Source organism: Mus musculus, chromosome 16 (assembly GCF_000001635.26).
Source record: "Mus musculus strain C57BL/6J chromosome 16, GRCm38.p6 C57BL/6J".
Taxonomy (NCBI): domain Eukaryota; kingdom Metazoa; phylum Chordata; class Mammalia; order Rodentia; family Muridae; genus Mus; species Mus musculus.
Window position 1 is genome coordinate 23,496,810 of NC_000082.6, and position 16,986 is coordinate 23,513,795.

Consider the following 16,986-nt stretch of genomic DNA (forward strand, 5'->3'; position numbering starts at 1 on the left):
CGTAACACAAAGCTACAGGGCATTAAGAGAGTTTTGTTTTCAATCGGCATTTCCCCAGCCCACAGACTAGAACCTGGCACATAGTTATTTATCCAATAAATATTTGCTAAGAAGAACTTAAACTTCAAGACACATTACGGGGACTCTGAGGAGCCAGAGAGTCGGTGAGAATTGCAGGAGGAAACTGTGTTTGGAAGGACATTGCAGCCTGCTCTGGTTGACCTTTGGTAATGTTAATGGTGTGAGTGGAAGACATTAAAATTTTTTGAGCAAGAAGTCATGTACTCATAACTACATTTAATAGGTAGTCCTGAAACATTTAGAAACTGCTTTTTGGAGGCCTCCAGAGGTTACATGCATGTACACATGCCGAAATCAGACTCAGCATTTCCCTACTTGATAAAAGAACTCTGTACTTTGGAAGGGCCTGGGACCCTTGTGAAAATTTGGATAACAAAGTAGAGAGAACCTATTGCTTGCCTAAAGCTGACTTTACATGTCTGGCCCTGGGAAAGAGCTGGTTGGTGCTATTGACTACGCACATTTAACCTACTTCCTTACTCCTACCCAAGCAGCTTACAGCCCACTTGATTCTTTTAAGCTTATATTTCTGTTTGTTAACATCTGCACTGGTGTTTTAACCAACCTACAGGAGAAGGTCCAATGGAGAATGGTTTCTGTCACCAAAAGGAATTTCTCAAAGGCTGTCTGTCTCGAGTGGCTTCTAATGAGTCCATTGTTGTGTCCCTAAGCCTAGTATGGCAGGATATCTTGACATCTGACACTTCTGTTTTGAAACTAATGGTTTATTTATTTAAAATAAGAAGGAAAGCAATTTGCCCCTGGCAACAAAACACAAGGACAATTAATCACTAATGTCGGGAACTGAAGTGTAAACAGAAGATGAGCTCATGGCCTTGCTATTTGTTCTCTCTGTGCAGATAGTAGCGATCTCCCACAGACTCTAGCTGCAGAATGTGCCTTTCTCTACACAGCTGAACTGCCACTCTTTGCCTTCCAGCAGCTATGCTAACATGGTTAATGGGGGTTTCCAGATAACTGAAGGTTTTCTAACAGTAATCCTTAAAATCCTTTTCTATTAGGGTAGAGCACTTCCTTTTTTTTTTTTTAAGTGTTTTATGTAAATCACAATTTTCTTAAGTAAAACACACTAAGCTTCCCTGGGTGAATTCAAACATCACAAATGTCAAGTGTCATTATACTACATTAGAGTGGGACCCTGGGGATACTGAGCCCTTCTACTGTTTGCCCTGCCTGGAACACTGCTCAGCTGTATGCCTCTGCAGTTTTTACAACTTTTTAATGAAGTGGTTTATGTTGGTGTACAGTAGTAGCCCTACTTTCTGTCTGCCTATTTTTAATATGCTATAAATTAGAACCTATTTACACTGCTCTTGTTGGAATTTAATAGAAACGAGATTTAATAGATTTAGAAGAAGGACTAAGGGACGAGGTTCTTCAGTGGGTAACTGCAAAACCCCAGCGTTCTAACTTGATGTTAGTTGTCTCTAGTACCATCAGAGTATAGCCCTATAGGCCTGTAGATATCTCAACACACAGGTCTAGGATGACTAGTGAAGATAAGATTATTTGTGAACCATATTGACACAGTTGAGAATTGAATACTACTGAACTGTCAGAACTTAAGCAATAAGGACCATAGCGCAGAAACCTCTCTGTAGCCTGGCAGTCCCGCAGCCTCTTGGATTTTGCAGTGTGCAGGGCACGGGCTCTTTCAAGCAAAATCGGCCACAGATAATCTGGAATAGAGATCTACTTGGGACCTAGAATGGATTTTCTCACTCCTTGCAACGTCTGGGATGAAGGCTATTTTCATGATGGTAAGCAATCGCCACCTAAGGTTTACCCCAGTCTAGAGAACAGGGATGCATGCTCTAGCGGAAAGCCAAGAAAACTGAGTCATAGAGATATTTGTAGAAGCAGACAAGAGACAGTCTGAGGTCCTAACAATTCAGCCTGCAGCCCAGAATAGAAGTGGAGTTTACTGCGGATGAGGAGGACCTGCAAGAGATTTAGTTTCTCTTCTTCCAGAGGAAGCTGAGACCCAGAGGGGAAGTGACTTCAGAAGAGCTGAGAGATAACTTGAGCACTTCTGATAGCATGTTTTGCTTTTGAGAAGGTTCTGGGACTCAGGGAAGAGGCACCAACACAGAGAGTGCGATGCGACACAGAGCGTGACAAAGGACACAGACACTCCGCCAAACAACTTTCCTGGCTCGAGAGCCACTTGAAACCTTATCTTGAGTTCATGGGTTTTTCTCCCAGAGAGAATGTGGCTGAGTGACAGCTCAAGCCATAAGCTAAATAAAAGGCTCGGTGACCCTGGCAAACATTTATATCCCACTGTTATAAAATGCTGCAAGATCATTTGGCTCTGAGTATAGCAAGATTGAGCCATGGCTTCTGTTTTGACTGTCCTTGTATCTAGACCCCAATGTGGTGGAGGCAGCTTATCATGTGAAACATGGAATTTATAACTAGAGGCCCCTGCGACTGAGGATCACAGACTCTGCACTTCCTATTTCCTATTGATGGCAACTATATTACTGTAAGCTACTGTTATTTAGGGCATCAGTATGTGGCTGCATGTCATCAGTTTGGTTTCTTTTAACTCAGTTGTCCTGATTTCTGTCCGGACTATAATATGAAAACTGTTCAAAAATTACTTACTTTGTGACATGAGCTAACAAGCATGCACCTTGCCTCTGGGGATGTGAAATTTAGTAGGAAAATAATAAAAATGCTCAAATGTGTGCCCTGTGATAGTGCTAGGGTATAAGAACTGCAATGAAAATGGGCAGCCTTGGGCTTTAGGGAAGGAAACCAGATGTATCCAGCTGAGAAGGTCCAGGAGATCTTTAGGAGCTGGAAGACACAGTTCAGTTGTAGAGCACTTGTTTGGCATCACTCACAACCAACACCAAAACCCTTCTGAAACCTACTCTGGGCCCGTGAAGAACATTTCATGCTTATTTTAGGCAGACATCAGCATCCGTGCTGGAATACCTTATTAACAATATAGCTGATCTGGGGCCCTAGGATTTCCTTCTTGTATCATTCTAGGGTTGTTCCAAAGAAGAGCTGGTGGAAACCTGGAAGGTGGTAGCCATTACTCTGGGATTAAGCCTATTTTCATGATGGTAAAGGTTGTCTTGGGCAGATGGAGAAGACATAGAAGTTCTCACTTGTTTTCTTATTCCTCTACTCTATACCTGGCTCCCCTTCCCACTTACAGGCTCTGAGAACCAGCAGGAATGTGTAAATGCCATCTGATAGGTGAATGTGGATCCTTAAAGATCCACTGTCGTCTTTGAGCCAAGAGTTCTGGAGACCTTTTTAGTTAGATCCCTATATAGATGTCAACCTTTCCACTGGTGCTGGGGCTTTAGGAGAATGGCTTGGTCGTTTTCTCTGTTGCCCTCAAACTTTCCATTCCCAGCATTAACTCCCCTAAACTCTCCCTACAAATGGTGTGACCTCTAACATTCATGATCTTACATGCTCACAGTGACTCCAATTCAACTCTCCCAATTGAATGGTGGAATGTCAGAGGACAATGTCCTTTGACCTTGGTTTGGGGAACTGGCTCATATAATGAACTCTAGAATAATGGTAAGGAAACCACTATTGGACTCTTGCAAAAAAAAAAAAAAAAAAAAAAAAAAAAGGGTGTGAGCTCTGTAGTGGTGAATCAATTGGGAAACCAGCTTTGGTAGCATAAAACATTAACACAGTGGGCTGGTGCTCTGGCTAAGAAAATACCCACAGAGCACTCCATGTGGGCATGCTCTGTTGGCTGTGCACTACGTAGTTATTAAGAAGAAGCAAGTATCCACTAAGCTGTCAGAAATGTGATAACTTAGAGAGGGCGGGACTGGGCCTGGGAATTGTTCCTTCCACTAGAAAGAAAAAGTAGCTGCAAGATAAGGGTGAGGTCAAAGCTGCGTTGTTATGACCTGTGTGTTGAGCTCTGAAGGACTTGAGACAGCCTGGAACTTATCACACAAACCAGAAGTCAGATATGACTCTTACAGACTCTGAAGTGCTCTTCTAAGCACAAAAGACAACTCGAAAAACGACTCTGCTTGTCATTGTTTGCTGTTGTTTTCTATAAAGAACTATATTCTCACATCTAGAAGGCTCAAAAGAAACCATCAAGGGGGGTGTGCCAGCTTCAACTAGAAATGATGAGACAGATGACGAGAAATGAGATGAAATCTTGGGTTCAAGTGTGTTGAGAGCTCCTGGCTGCTAACTTGAGCTCTGTCTTGGGAGAAGGAAAGGATGTCTCTCAAGGTGAAGTTATGAAGCCAGAAGCAGAACCCAGGTGATCATCCAGAGCCACAGAGAGCATAGGGCGGGCTCTCTCCAGGGAACGTCCCTAAGTTCTTGAGCAGACAACACAGAGCTGATTGCTGTGCTATTTCTATTTTTCCCACTTCAGTGAGGGTTTTGCCGTGTTCATTTTAGTCTTACACCACAAGGAGAACCAGACACTGGGCATTGTGAGCCAAGTAACTTTCCCCATAGGTTCAGAGATCTATGGCAAAGAGTAGCTGCACAGAAGCCCCTACTGTGAGCGAGCATCTGTACATAGACACAGTTTAGATCACAGGACCCTGAACTTTGAGCCTGATCTCACAATGCACTTAGGCAACAGGGTTTGAAATGTGTTCAGTGCTTGGAAAAGGCATGAGTGATTTTGTTCTGAGACTGTGATATATTGTACCTGCAACTGGCTCTTCTATTCCTGTATGCAGAGCCTTCTGTCTCCTGACTTTGCTGCTCCTGGACTGAGCTGGTGACTTGTGCTGACAAAAGGACATTGCATGTTTGAAGGGATATGCCTTATCTAAACTCAGACTGCACAGTTTTGTAGCTATTGATTGCTTGTCACAGCTTTAGTAAAGCTCCCGAGGTTTCTGTTAAGCCCATGTGTGCAAAATCTACGTTTAGCAAGGAGCCCTGCTAAGGCAGTTTGGAAAGGACTCCTTGGTCCATGCTCCTAGGTACCTGATGTGTTTTCTTAGCCTCCACTGCTCTCCGGTGATGTTTCAGCACCCAGACCTGTCTTCAACAAACAGTTTATTAACTCAGATTAGCCACAATACCTACTAACCCTGATGTTTACAGCTAATTGTTTTTTTTCACCCTGTGAATTCCTATCTGCCTGGGCTATATTTGGAGCAGGGTGCAGACTCTAATACTAGAACTAGAAACAAGAGTGAAATTCCTGTGAACTTAGTAAACATTAGGGAGCCTATTTGGTGTCACACTAATAGAGAATTTGCAAAGACCTGGAAATATTCTTAGGAAATTTTTAGCAAGGAAACCCCCATTGCTGTAGTCCTTAGAAGGGAGTCATGTTTCTGAGTATAGCCTGCACGCTATTCTTTTAATGTTAGTCTTTTTTTTTTTGTTTGTTTTTGTTTTTGGTTTTTTTTGTTTGTTTGGTTAGTTTTTATTCTTTGAGACAAAGTTTCTTCTCTGTGTAGCCCTGGCTGTCCTGGATCTCACTCTGTAAACCAGCCTGGCCTTGAACTTCCAAAGACTCACCTGCCTCTGCCTCCATGTACTGGGATTAAAGGTATATACCACCACTGCTCAGCATAATATGTTTGTTTGTTAATAATCAACTCTTTTTACATGTGTGATCCTACTCTGAAGTTACCACGAGAAGAAGCCTAAGGAGGCCCTTTGAAGCATCAAAGTGATGTAGGGTAGAGATGCCTCTTCTACATGAGACTTCTAGAACATCTAGTTGACACTCATCATTTAACCACCACGTGGGTATGTGAGATCATTTTGTACATTTGAACTTCAGTGAACCTCTGACTCTAAGCTAGTCCAGGGAAGGACCATTCCACTCAAATTCCTGACCACAGAATTTTGAACAGATGGAATGATGCTATTTATGAGCAGCTGGAGTGGTTTATTACACAGTGAAAGAGAACTTGTGGGGACAAGGCTGTTAAAGGAGTGTTTGGGGACAATGATAAGTCTGACATTTGGGAGTGGACATCTCGAGTATGATAATTGAATAGATTCTTGGAGTCTTAAAGTCACCCAAGTCATCTTAAAGTTATCTTTAGCCTTGTCTAGACCCTTAACCATAAAAAAATGATCACCTCTACAGAAGCATCAGAGGAAATAAGAAACTTGGAACCTTCCAAGACTGATCAGAATATTGGAGATCACATTTACAAAGTTATTCCTTGGTCTTATACCTTGGTTGCATACATACATACATACATACACTGACTATGCATAATGAGAGTACAAAGTAGAAGGAATTAGTGTCAAACTACAGTAATTCTTCTTTGCTTTTAGACTTAAAAGGAAACTTGGGCTTAAAGATTCATTGACCTAATAAGCCAGACATGAATGACAAATATTTAATGTATTTCCCTTCATAGGCCGAGTATATATGAATCCAAATGGACACAAAAGTATAATGGGACATTTGATAAGAAGGGAACCACATTCATCTGCAGGGGCCAGGCCAGTGGATGATGCTCCTGTCTTGCTACTCTAGCAAGTGGCTTCACATTCCAGTTAAAGAGCATGGGTGGAAGCAAATTAAGTGTACCAGACACCAGACAAGAACCCAAGAGAGAACGGAGTGCACTGGCACTGAGCAATCTTTAAAAGGCTCTTGAAAGCCAGCCCCGTGAAATCAAAGAGCCAGAAGATGGAAGATTTCAGTTGACTTCAGATAGCTGTGCTGGGGTGGGGTGAGGGTTTCAGTGCGTTAGTCCTGGCCTACACCATGTGATCAACAGCCAGGAATGGCTGCTCATGAAGGCAGATCTCTGTGAATTCCAGGCCAGGCGTCATATGGTGAGTTCCAGGATGAGAGAGCTACAGAGTGAGACAACATTTTCTCAACAAATTAACAGCTTTCTAAATAAAAACAAATAAATAAGACGATGACTCATCTTTATTCCTGTGCAACATTTTTAAAGCTCTGGTTTACTTGTTTTTAATCATGAGCATGGAATGAGTGCAACTCACAGAGACATCACAGTTTCAAGGGGAGAGAGGTCATATGAATTCTGCAAAGGCTACACTGCCTATGTAGGAAACCTGATAAAATTTACATGTCTTGACTTCCAACTCTGGTCAAATAACTAGATCCAGGCAATTACATCAATGCTGAGTTGAAAAAGATAGTTGAAGTGAACACTTTTTATTTCCTAGGTGGGGAAACTGAGTCTGGTTTTAAGTTATATCATAATGGCCCAGGTGTACTGCTCTCCCCAGGATAGTGGTCTTATCTTACTTTCTTTTTTTCAGCTAACCACAGTAAAACCTTTTAACGGAGCTTGACAATACCACAAGAAGGTCCTGTCTCTGTGTAAAGGGCAGACACCATAAAGAATGAGGGGGCCTGAGAAAGAGCTCCTAGGTCCTGAGAGTCTGTAGCTGCTACTGGTGCCAGGAAGGATGGGGAACTAAAGAGATCAGCATGTGCAAGGAGAGAAGAAAGGACCAGCAGGGGAGGGGCCTGGCCCAGAGCCTGGGAAATGGCATCTAGGCATCCCGCAGGTGGGAGCCAGCAGAGCCCCACATCTAAGCTAGAGGAGGCTGCAGTGGGGCAGCAAGGAGGCTTCTGGTACTGTAGCTGGGGAGGAGAACCAGGATGGATTTACAATCCCTCTAGCTTGTGAACAGGCTCAGAATCCTGCATCCCACCTCTTCCAGGATTGGGGGCTGCTTGCTCATTCATATGCAAATCCCTTTAGTGTAGGGAGTCTGGGGCCCCACAGCTCAGTGTAGGAAAATAGCTTGGGGATGGGATAAAACAAAGGATGGTTGTGTTTGATAGCACAGGCTGCAAGGCTCAAGGTAAGTCCCTGTCTGGACTGGGGGAGGCAGGGATCAACCGCGCTTTGAGTAACATCCCTAACAGTGTGCAGGAATGTATGAGCCATTGTGTTCACTGCCACAGCTCGGAACCCTATCCCAACCAATTCTGTTTATTCCCTCCAACCCTTACATAGGAATCCTTCATGGGGACTGGAAATGCAGATCCACGGGCATTGTCACTTATTCTTGCTACTTTAATTCTGCCATGTTGTGCTGTAAATCCGGAAAAGCCTATTAGCTTACAAGAGCCAACTGTCAGCTTCTCTAGAATTGTGCTCAAATTGTTAAGCAGTCACACAACCATCTTTAATTGTTAAGTTCCCCCAAAATGACAATTAAGCAAACCATATTATAAATAAATAAATTCTATGAAAACTCATCATTTCCCACTTATTTTCACATTGTTCCACCATTGTTTCTGGGGTCTTCATGTCTTTTGTATTCAAAAGGGGAATGATGTGCCAAGATCCATCTCTTTTCCCTCCCTCCCATGCCTGCTGCTTTCCTTCATTTACAAATGCACACACATATCCTTGTCCCTAGGCCTCAGATTTCCAGAATATACAATCTGGATGTTAATATTGTTCTCCAAGAGTCAGGGCAAAGGAGAATCAGGTGTAGAAGCAGCTGTCCAAGTACTCTCATCCCCCACAGCTTTGTGCAGGGGCCCTATTCCCTTGCCTTCCTCTCTGGTCTCATCCCCCCACAGCATCTTGCAGGGGCCCTATTCCCTTGCCTTCCTCCCTGGTCTTATCTGTACCTTCTTTCCATGCCCCATTTCTAACTCCTTCTTCATACACAGCACACATTTCCCTTCCTGGGTCTTTGTGCTGTCTGTTCCCTCTTCGTGGGATGCTTTCTCTCCAGGAAACACAAGACTAAGATCTTTCTTATCTTTGCTCAAATAGTCCCTTCGTAACGAGTCTTCCCTGCCTGCCATATTTCCACACTACCCCTATTCTGCCTCTATTTTGTTTCTTTGCTCATCTGCTCATTACTCAATAGGTAAAATACAGGAGTCTTGACCCAGTACCTTAAAATTGTAGCTGCACAGCATTCCCTGATTGAACACCTTTTCCCGCTTTTTCTCTTCTGCTCTAAGGAAAGTTTAAGTTCTACCTTTTCAACAGGCAGTTTCCTGTGGACACACAAGAACATGGATGTGCACCCTGTCCACCGTGCCCCAGAGAAAGCATCTATCTCACACGGGTCCATCCACCTTCGCTTGCTTTCCTGGATCAAGCCTGAGGCTCTTCCTTCTGTTTCTTCTCACCACCCAGAGCCTGTGCTGTTTGCATTTCCTGCTTAAAATAAGATCTGGTCACACTTTCTGCAGCTCATTTTCACTTCCCAGTTCTCTTCTGTTAGCAGGCATTGGTGTTTGGGGCCCAGCACCCCAGTGGGAAGAATCATGCCCAGACTACAATTATCACTCAAGAGAAACCTTCCTTCATCCATTTTTCATTTCCTTCTGAGGCTACGGCCTCCTGTCCGCTCTCAGAGAATGAGCAGAGCCACCGAAGTCGCTGGGGTCAGCACGGCCTGAAGGTCATGGGCATATTTTAAGTAAACAGAGAGCTGTAATGAAATCAGCAGTCGAGGTCAGAGAACTTCTATCTTAATTATGCAGCAGGATGCAGACTGACCTATGTGACTTAGGGAAAAAGGCACCGGACTGGGTCTCAGAGCTTCGGAAACGGTAAGGATATGGCAAAGCCAGAGAGGATATGCTTCCCTTACTGAGAAAGCTACACCCAGAAGGCACTGGTGACTTGCCCAAGGTCTTATCCTGAGCCAGTGGGTGGTCTCTAGGATAGTGTTCTTTCCTAGGCACAGCTGCCTGGAGGCTTGTGCCTTTTTCTGTCCTACCCAGGACACTGCCTGCTACTAGTGAAAACAGAGACACAATCTTGAACTCCTGGGGCTGGCAGTCTAGTAGGAATGATCTGGGATGCATATGCACCACAAACCTATCAGCTGAGCACCTCCTAGCCTTTGTACCACAGAATTCATTCCTTATTGTCTCTTAAAAGGATTGTCCTGTCAAGGTCAGGATAAAAGAGAAAGTTATTTAACAGAATCTGGACAAAACAGGAGCCCCCAAATCCCTCGATGCCATTTTATAAATTTCACTAGAATACCATAACAGGTAAACTGTTGCCTTAGAAATACACGGCCAAGAGACAGACCTAGGCCCTTTCCAGACTAGAACCGACCTGAGAGGGAAACAGAACCACATCTTATGCATGCAAAGACCAGGCACCGAGACTTGGCTTTTCTAGAGGGACTTGGGAAGTTCAGTTTGTGCCTCAGTGTCCTTCTTTGTAAGCTAGTTATAACAATACCCATGTCTTTCTATTCCATGAGAAGAATTGCACGTGGCAGTAGACTGGAAACTCCTGCCAAAATGTTGATGGCAATACACAGCCCCCTGCCTTTAAACAGTACTTTCAAAACACGTAGGAGGAATTACCCAGATAGCCCTGGGTGATTCAGCAAGGTGATGAGAATAGACGAGGATGATGTGATGAGAATAGATGAGGATGATTATGTCCACAGAGCGGAAGCTGATGCCAGATGAGTCCCTTGCTATCCACCTTACACCATGACCACCTCTGGAGGAAGACACTATGCCCATTCTGGATTTAAAACAAAACAAAACAAAACAAAATAAAACAAAACAAAACAAAACAAAACAAAACAAAACAAAACAAAACAAGCTGACAACAAGCCCAAGCTAAGGGAGAAGAAGAAGCTTGGCCAAGGGCTCTCATGCATAGTGACTCAGTTAATTTTATCCTTATGTCTGGATAATCCCATCCTAAAATCTGGATTAGCACTTCCAGTTGTATTCCAGACTCAGTACTCTGCAACCCACCCCGTGCCTTCTAAACCTGCTGGTCCACACATGCTCTCCATCTCAATGCCCAGGGAAAGTAGTCACAGGGCTGTCAGAACCTAGGTTAGAAGCCCTCATTTCCCCTTCCTATCCCCTGTGCCCTATTTCCTGTGATGCACCGCCTGAGCTTCCAAAGCTTTCTGTCGGGGCCTGAGAGCTTCCTCCAGACACACCTTCTATCCAACTAACACACTCAATCTAGTCAGTAAGTTCTCATCATGGCCCGTGTCTATGTCTTGTATCTATGTATCTAGATCAAACTTACTCAAACATGCTGCTGACTACATCACCTCCATGTCCCCCGTCCCCAGTTTATAGTTTCCCATTGAGAATCCTACACCCAGATGCCAGATGATGCCACACTGAAAGCACAAAAGACTTTCTTTAGACAGAAACATATTTTGCACATTAAATGCAGACAGACATTCCTCATTCCACAAAGAATGTTTTCAAATAATTTTCCGTGAAATATACGCCTTCTCGGGCACTTTTCTGTCCCTTTTTTTTTTTTGGTAGACTCACTGGAGGGGAAAGTCACACATTATTTACTACAAAGGGAGTGCAAGCAAGATATAAGGACACTTTGGCACTGGAGTGGGGAGCCCTGACTACATGGTCAACTCTTTAGGGTGCCAGCTAGTTGCCTCTCAATTTTGCCAGAATTTGTAAGGGAAATGGTGATCTTTTGTGTGAGATCACAAGGTTTACATTGATATTATTTCTATTTTTGTTGTTTGTACAAATTTTCCTTTTCAAAACAATGTGAGTTCATATAAAACCGGCGAACATAATATACTGAAGAATCAAGTCAACCAATTGATCACCTGTTTATGACCATGGTGTGCATGCTTAAGGCCCCAAAACAATTCAACCAGTTAGTCTTTTGTCTACCACTTTGGAGGGCCATTTTTTTTTTAAAAGATTTATTTATTATGACATAGTAGTTGTCCTCAGACACACCAGAAGAGGGCATTGGATCCTGTTACAGATGGTTGTGAGCCACCATGTGGTTGCTGGGAATTGAACTCAGGACCTCTGGAAGAGCAGTCAGTACTCTTAACCGACTGAGCCATCATCTCTCCAGCCCCTGGATGGCTATGTTTAAAGCCAAATTTACTAGACATTTTCTTAGTCCCTTGCTACATACTTGTTCTAGGCTTTTCTTGTGTCTCTCCCTAAGAAACGCCAGCTCTGACTACTCTCCCTGCCTCTAGCAGTACAACCTCTTCAATCTCTGAGCCATGGTTAACTGCCGACACTCCAATCCAGGAATCACCATGCTGGCCCTCTACATACCCTTAAGCGTTATCTTAAACATCGAGATCTGACTACACAAAAGTGACCACTGACATACATCTGTGTTGCCTTGTGTTTCTTGTGCAGGTTTTAGAATTGTAATTATGAAATTGTCTCGCTACATCCTTTGAAATTGTGAATTTCTGGTGGGCAGGACTGTATTGCTTGTCTTTGGGTACATAGGTTTGTCAGTGCTCATCTTAGGCATAGGTTATCTATAGAATCCTTGGGCTTCATAAGAAAGTGGGCAGGAATGGAAAGATCATGAGAAGAACATCAGCAGAGAGATGCTTGAAGATGAGCCCTCTGAATATCTACTGAGGGCAGACTTATAGGAGAGACTGATATCTGGCAGGTATTTAAGAGAACATTGCAATGTAGTGGGTGAGCTGACTAAGGACGGAGGCTAAGGGGCTCACAGCAGAAAGGACACAAGAACTATTCATCATCTAAGGAATGCAGGGGTTAACAGGAGAATGGGGCACTGCAGCTTTTGGATACTTGGTAGCTACTAACTGAGCTTTGGTGGTGGGGATTAAGAGAAAGAAATAGGAAGAGAAACATACAGAGACAGAGACAGAGGTAGAGATAGAGATATAGATAGATAGACAGATAGACAGATAGCTGCTGCTGAACTGGAGTGCTACATGCCTTCTTTGGAACAAGCAGATGGTATGAGTTAACTTGGAATGAGAGGTATAAACAGTGTGACCCCCAGTGCCTGCAGGTTTGCATTTCCACAACTCTCACCTCATGACTCCTTTATAAGTCAATCATTTGATCTGATGTTCAGTTAAACTTCATTTGTTGCAATTTCTGGGAAAACCCTGTATTTTCTGGCTAGATAATAGAATTCAACTGTAAAACAGTTGTAACAATTTGACTACAGGCAACATTTGCTAAATATTGCAACTTAAAACCTAGGTATTCATTAGATAGGACTCTCCTACAGCTTGATTAATTTAAAAGAAGAAAAGATAGATTTAATTTTTTTTTACATAGGGTATCTCTGTCTAACCCTGGGCTGGCATGAAACTGGGTATACAAGACTGATCTCAAACTCACAGAGATCCATCTGTCTCTGCCTCTCACATAGTGGGCTCACAGGTGTGTAACACCACTCCAGAAAATATCGACAATTTTCACGTGTAAATTCTGTCCTAGGCCTGATATGGGCTAATGAATTATCCTTCCTCACTCTTGACAAGATGATGATGATGGTGATGGTGATAATGATGAAGATAATGGTGGTGGTGGTAGTAGTGGAGTAAGACTTTGGTTTCTAAGGTCTTTTAATACTGAGCTTAGGTGGAATTATGGACCATGTAAATCAACTCCCTGTTTGACAAGGGAAGGGAGGATGGAGAAGAAGAGATTCTTTCTAAAAGAAGCCACTTGCCTAAGGCTAATGCTATCCTGTAAATGATAAGCAGAATCAAGGCTTCCAACCTCAATGCTCAGCATCTCTGCTGGGCCCTTCGTCTGCTGCACCCACCAGCTGTGATGCATGTGCCTCATCTGTGCACTGCAGGACTCCACAGTGACAGCACATTCCAAGGAGGCAGATGCTGCTATGCAGATGTGCACGTGTCTTGAAGACTGCAGACTGCGGGGAAAACAGGCTGGCGAGGAATTCCCATAACTGTGAGCATCCGGCCCACAGCTCTGAGGTCCTGTTTGACTTTGGCTGATGATACTTGGTGTCAGCAGTTCCCTCATGGTCATCCTGGTGGGCATGAGTGGCAAGAGAGCACCATGGATGTAGGCTGGACTGGAAAGGGCTCCTGTAAGTTGGGCAGTCCCTTAAACTGACCTCTTTGCTACAAGGAAAATTCAGCTATGAAGCAAAAAAGCCCCCAGATAATCTGAGATGTTATCCTGCCAAAGGGAACTGATGATATTTTAAGTTACTTGGTAAATAACAGCAGTGGTGTGTTATCTTTACAAGTTCAGTTCAGATAGTGTCTCACTAAAGTAGTCCCCTGAAAATTGCAGGCTCTACTTCTGTACTAATAATAGCCTTGAAACTTTGAGAACTGGCTAAATAGGACAATGAAGATTTGGAAGGGGTCGTCTGGAAAATTCTGGCAAGTAATATTGGGAGGCTTAGGGATCATCTCAAAAATTGTTCCATCTATTTCCTCCAGGCAGCAACACTCTCTCCTGGAGGAAGCTCCTTAAGACTCAAACAAGTACACAAGGTTCAGGAAGTTACTGAAACTAACAAGATTCACTAGGCCTTGCTGGGCAGAAGAGAACCTCCCATCTGAGCTACCTTCAAGTCTCTCCAGCCTGTCTCCAACAGTCTTCAAGTCACACAGGGACACAGTGAGTTTTCACCCAGGCCAAGGTGTGTTTGGGGTGACTCAGATGCCTTTTAACCATTGTAACTCTTCCTCCAATATCCTGTAAGTAACCCCCATGAACTTCCTGGTTCACCAACTTGGACTTTGGTAGAGTCATTCCTTTGGTCAGTTAAGGGTTGCTAGCAGGGAGAGTAGACCTTTGTTCATGCATCCCTAGGAAAAGTGGTGCAACCCTTCATTGAACAGATGAACAAATAGAGTTTGGGAGAGTGATGTTGACTAATCCTGGAGCCACAGGGCATGTTTGTGCTTGCATTTAGATCGAAAGAGAAGAGATTCTGTCTCACTAAAGGTTTAAAAAAATAAAGTATATAATGGATATCCTGGAAGCTGGGATTGTAAAGTCATCTAGGGAAGCAGACCGGGTTTCCACTCGGTGTGATACTTCTGGATTAAAGAGTTCAAAGGCCGAGTGTTAGCTTTTCCTTTGAATTCTGACCTTCAGTCTCCTCTTCCAGCCAATAAGAACTTGGCTGGAGCTGCAAATTCAAGCACTGGGCCTCAAAGTGCTGTAAGGTGACAATGAGCAAGTAGAGGAGCTGTAAGGCTCACCCAAACCCAAACAGTTCTACATCTGTGTTTTTCTGTACTAGGCCAAATTTAAGTTATTGGATCATGTTTATCAGGAAAAAATACTTAAACTGTGTAACATTTAGCATAATCCTGCAAACTATGAGGGCATGGACTTCTACAGGCACTGAAGCTTAACTTTCGTGAGTTCTTATCTTAGAAGGCAACTCTATTGCACAGAAGTGGATGAGCACACAAGGCTCTGTCTCTATATGAATGCCACCTGCCAGCAGATGTGGCAGCATCTTGCAGTGGGAGGCCTGTTCCTGTCTCATGGCTGCCAGAACCTCTGCAGGCAGCTGATGCTGATGTTAGGATGGTATTCTAGACAGTTAGCCATGCAAACTCTCTCCCCCATATGAATCCCTTTCCCAGTAGGAATTAGACAAAGGTTTCTATTTCAGAAAGATTTCAGCTCAGCAGTTCACTCTGCAAACTGCCTCAAGCATATTTTGAAATGTCTAGACCCCATCTTTTTTAGGCTTGTCTTTTTTCTTGGGATGTCAGATCTTTTGCATCATAATAGTCCTATTGTCCATAAAATGGGGCACCGAGACTATGGCAACACACCAAACAGCAATGGTTCTGGGATAGTATCAACATGGGTAGACATTGTTGGTTACGCCAACAAGTAACTGATGTTTAGCAAGCCACTGATGTTCAACAAGTAGAGGTCAGGGAATGTTCAGTGTTGAAACCCCTGTTTCTCAGCAATGTCTGTACTTGGCTCCAGACATCAATGGTGCTAAGATTGAGAACCTGGACATGAAACACCGTGTGAACATTTGATGCCATGCTAATTCTCTACATATCAAACAGTCTGAGGCAGGGAGGGGTCAACAGCTACACTTGGCATTTCCTGTGCCTCTTGTGAGCTTTTGTATCCTGGGACTCAGGGGAGCAGAGCTTGTGAACTGTCTGGTGTAGTTAAACAAACATGGGGTTCAAATTCACATGACATGGGTTGGGATCTTGACCTGCCATCTTCCAGATGGTACTACATGGGGCCAGAGAGATGCTCTTCAGGAAGCCCTGGAACCAGCACCCACAAAGTAGTTCAAAACCACCTGTAACTACAGCTTGGCCTCTGTGGGCACTGCACACATGTAATACACTTATATACAAAATACTCCTACGCATTAAAATACATACGTACATACATGCATAAAAAGTAAATGTTTCTAGTTTTATAGCTTTTTGAAGTAGGCACTACCTTAATAGACTTGATCTCTTAGAATATTTTGAAGCTTTTCAGATCCACTTTGTGATTATATTTTGTTTTGTTTTTGTTTTTTGGAAGACACAGCTTGAGTTTGTTCAGATTTTGCCCTCACCATTGTCCTGTCTTTAGCTTCTATGTCCTGGAGTTACAGACATGCTTGTCTAGTTTAGACTCACTTTAAAACCAAAACTCCTCACCCATGGCAATTCCCAGGAATATTGTCTGTATATTAGATACTCCATTGCATTCTGTATATATTTTTAATATTTCCCATTAAGCTACTTCCTTTCCATGGCCATGTACTGTGCTAATAAAATATAAACTTTTGACACAATATTCAAGGCCATCAGAGTCACACACTAGCCTTCCTTCTTCAAATCATACCTCTTGGTGTTGACTGTTGCATATCCTGTAATCCTAAACATTTGGTTATTATTTGGGTAACTTGGCAGTGCTTTAGAATACCTCAGCGTCTGACATAATTATGATTCTCTGTGATTCACTTATTCCTGAGTCTATATTCTTTCTCAGGAGGTTGAGCAGTGGCTATTGGCTACATTACAGACATTGAGATTGGAGGAGAGAGACTTGTTTTTAAGTGAGTCATTCCACCAGCACTCATAGGTTGGAACTTGGCTGACCACTCCCATTCCATCCTTCATTGCACTGTGTCCCTGAGAGTGAGTCTCCCTCACTAGATGCAACCCCATGAAGAAGAATGG

General features: G+C 43.3%; 1 protein-coding gene across 4 annotated transcripts in view, besides 1 other annotated feature; it reads right to left on the minus strand.

The window, feature by feature from the left end:
• The window catches only part of Masp1 (mannan-binding lectin serine peptidase 1), a 69,456-nt gene that overhangs the window by 45,025 nt on the left and 7,445 nt on the right, over positions 1 to 16,986 (minus strand). The window lies entirely within an intron of this gene.
• Positions 5,999 to 10,547: an enhancer, noted in NCBI's record as "VISTA enhancer mm1315". NCBI's record gives its function as "enhancer in: neural tube[4/8] | hindbrain (rhombencephalon)[7/8] | forebrain[7/8]" and the evidence as "EXISTENCE:transgenic organism evidence [ECO:0001131][PMID:17130149]".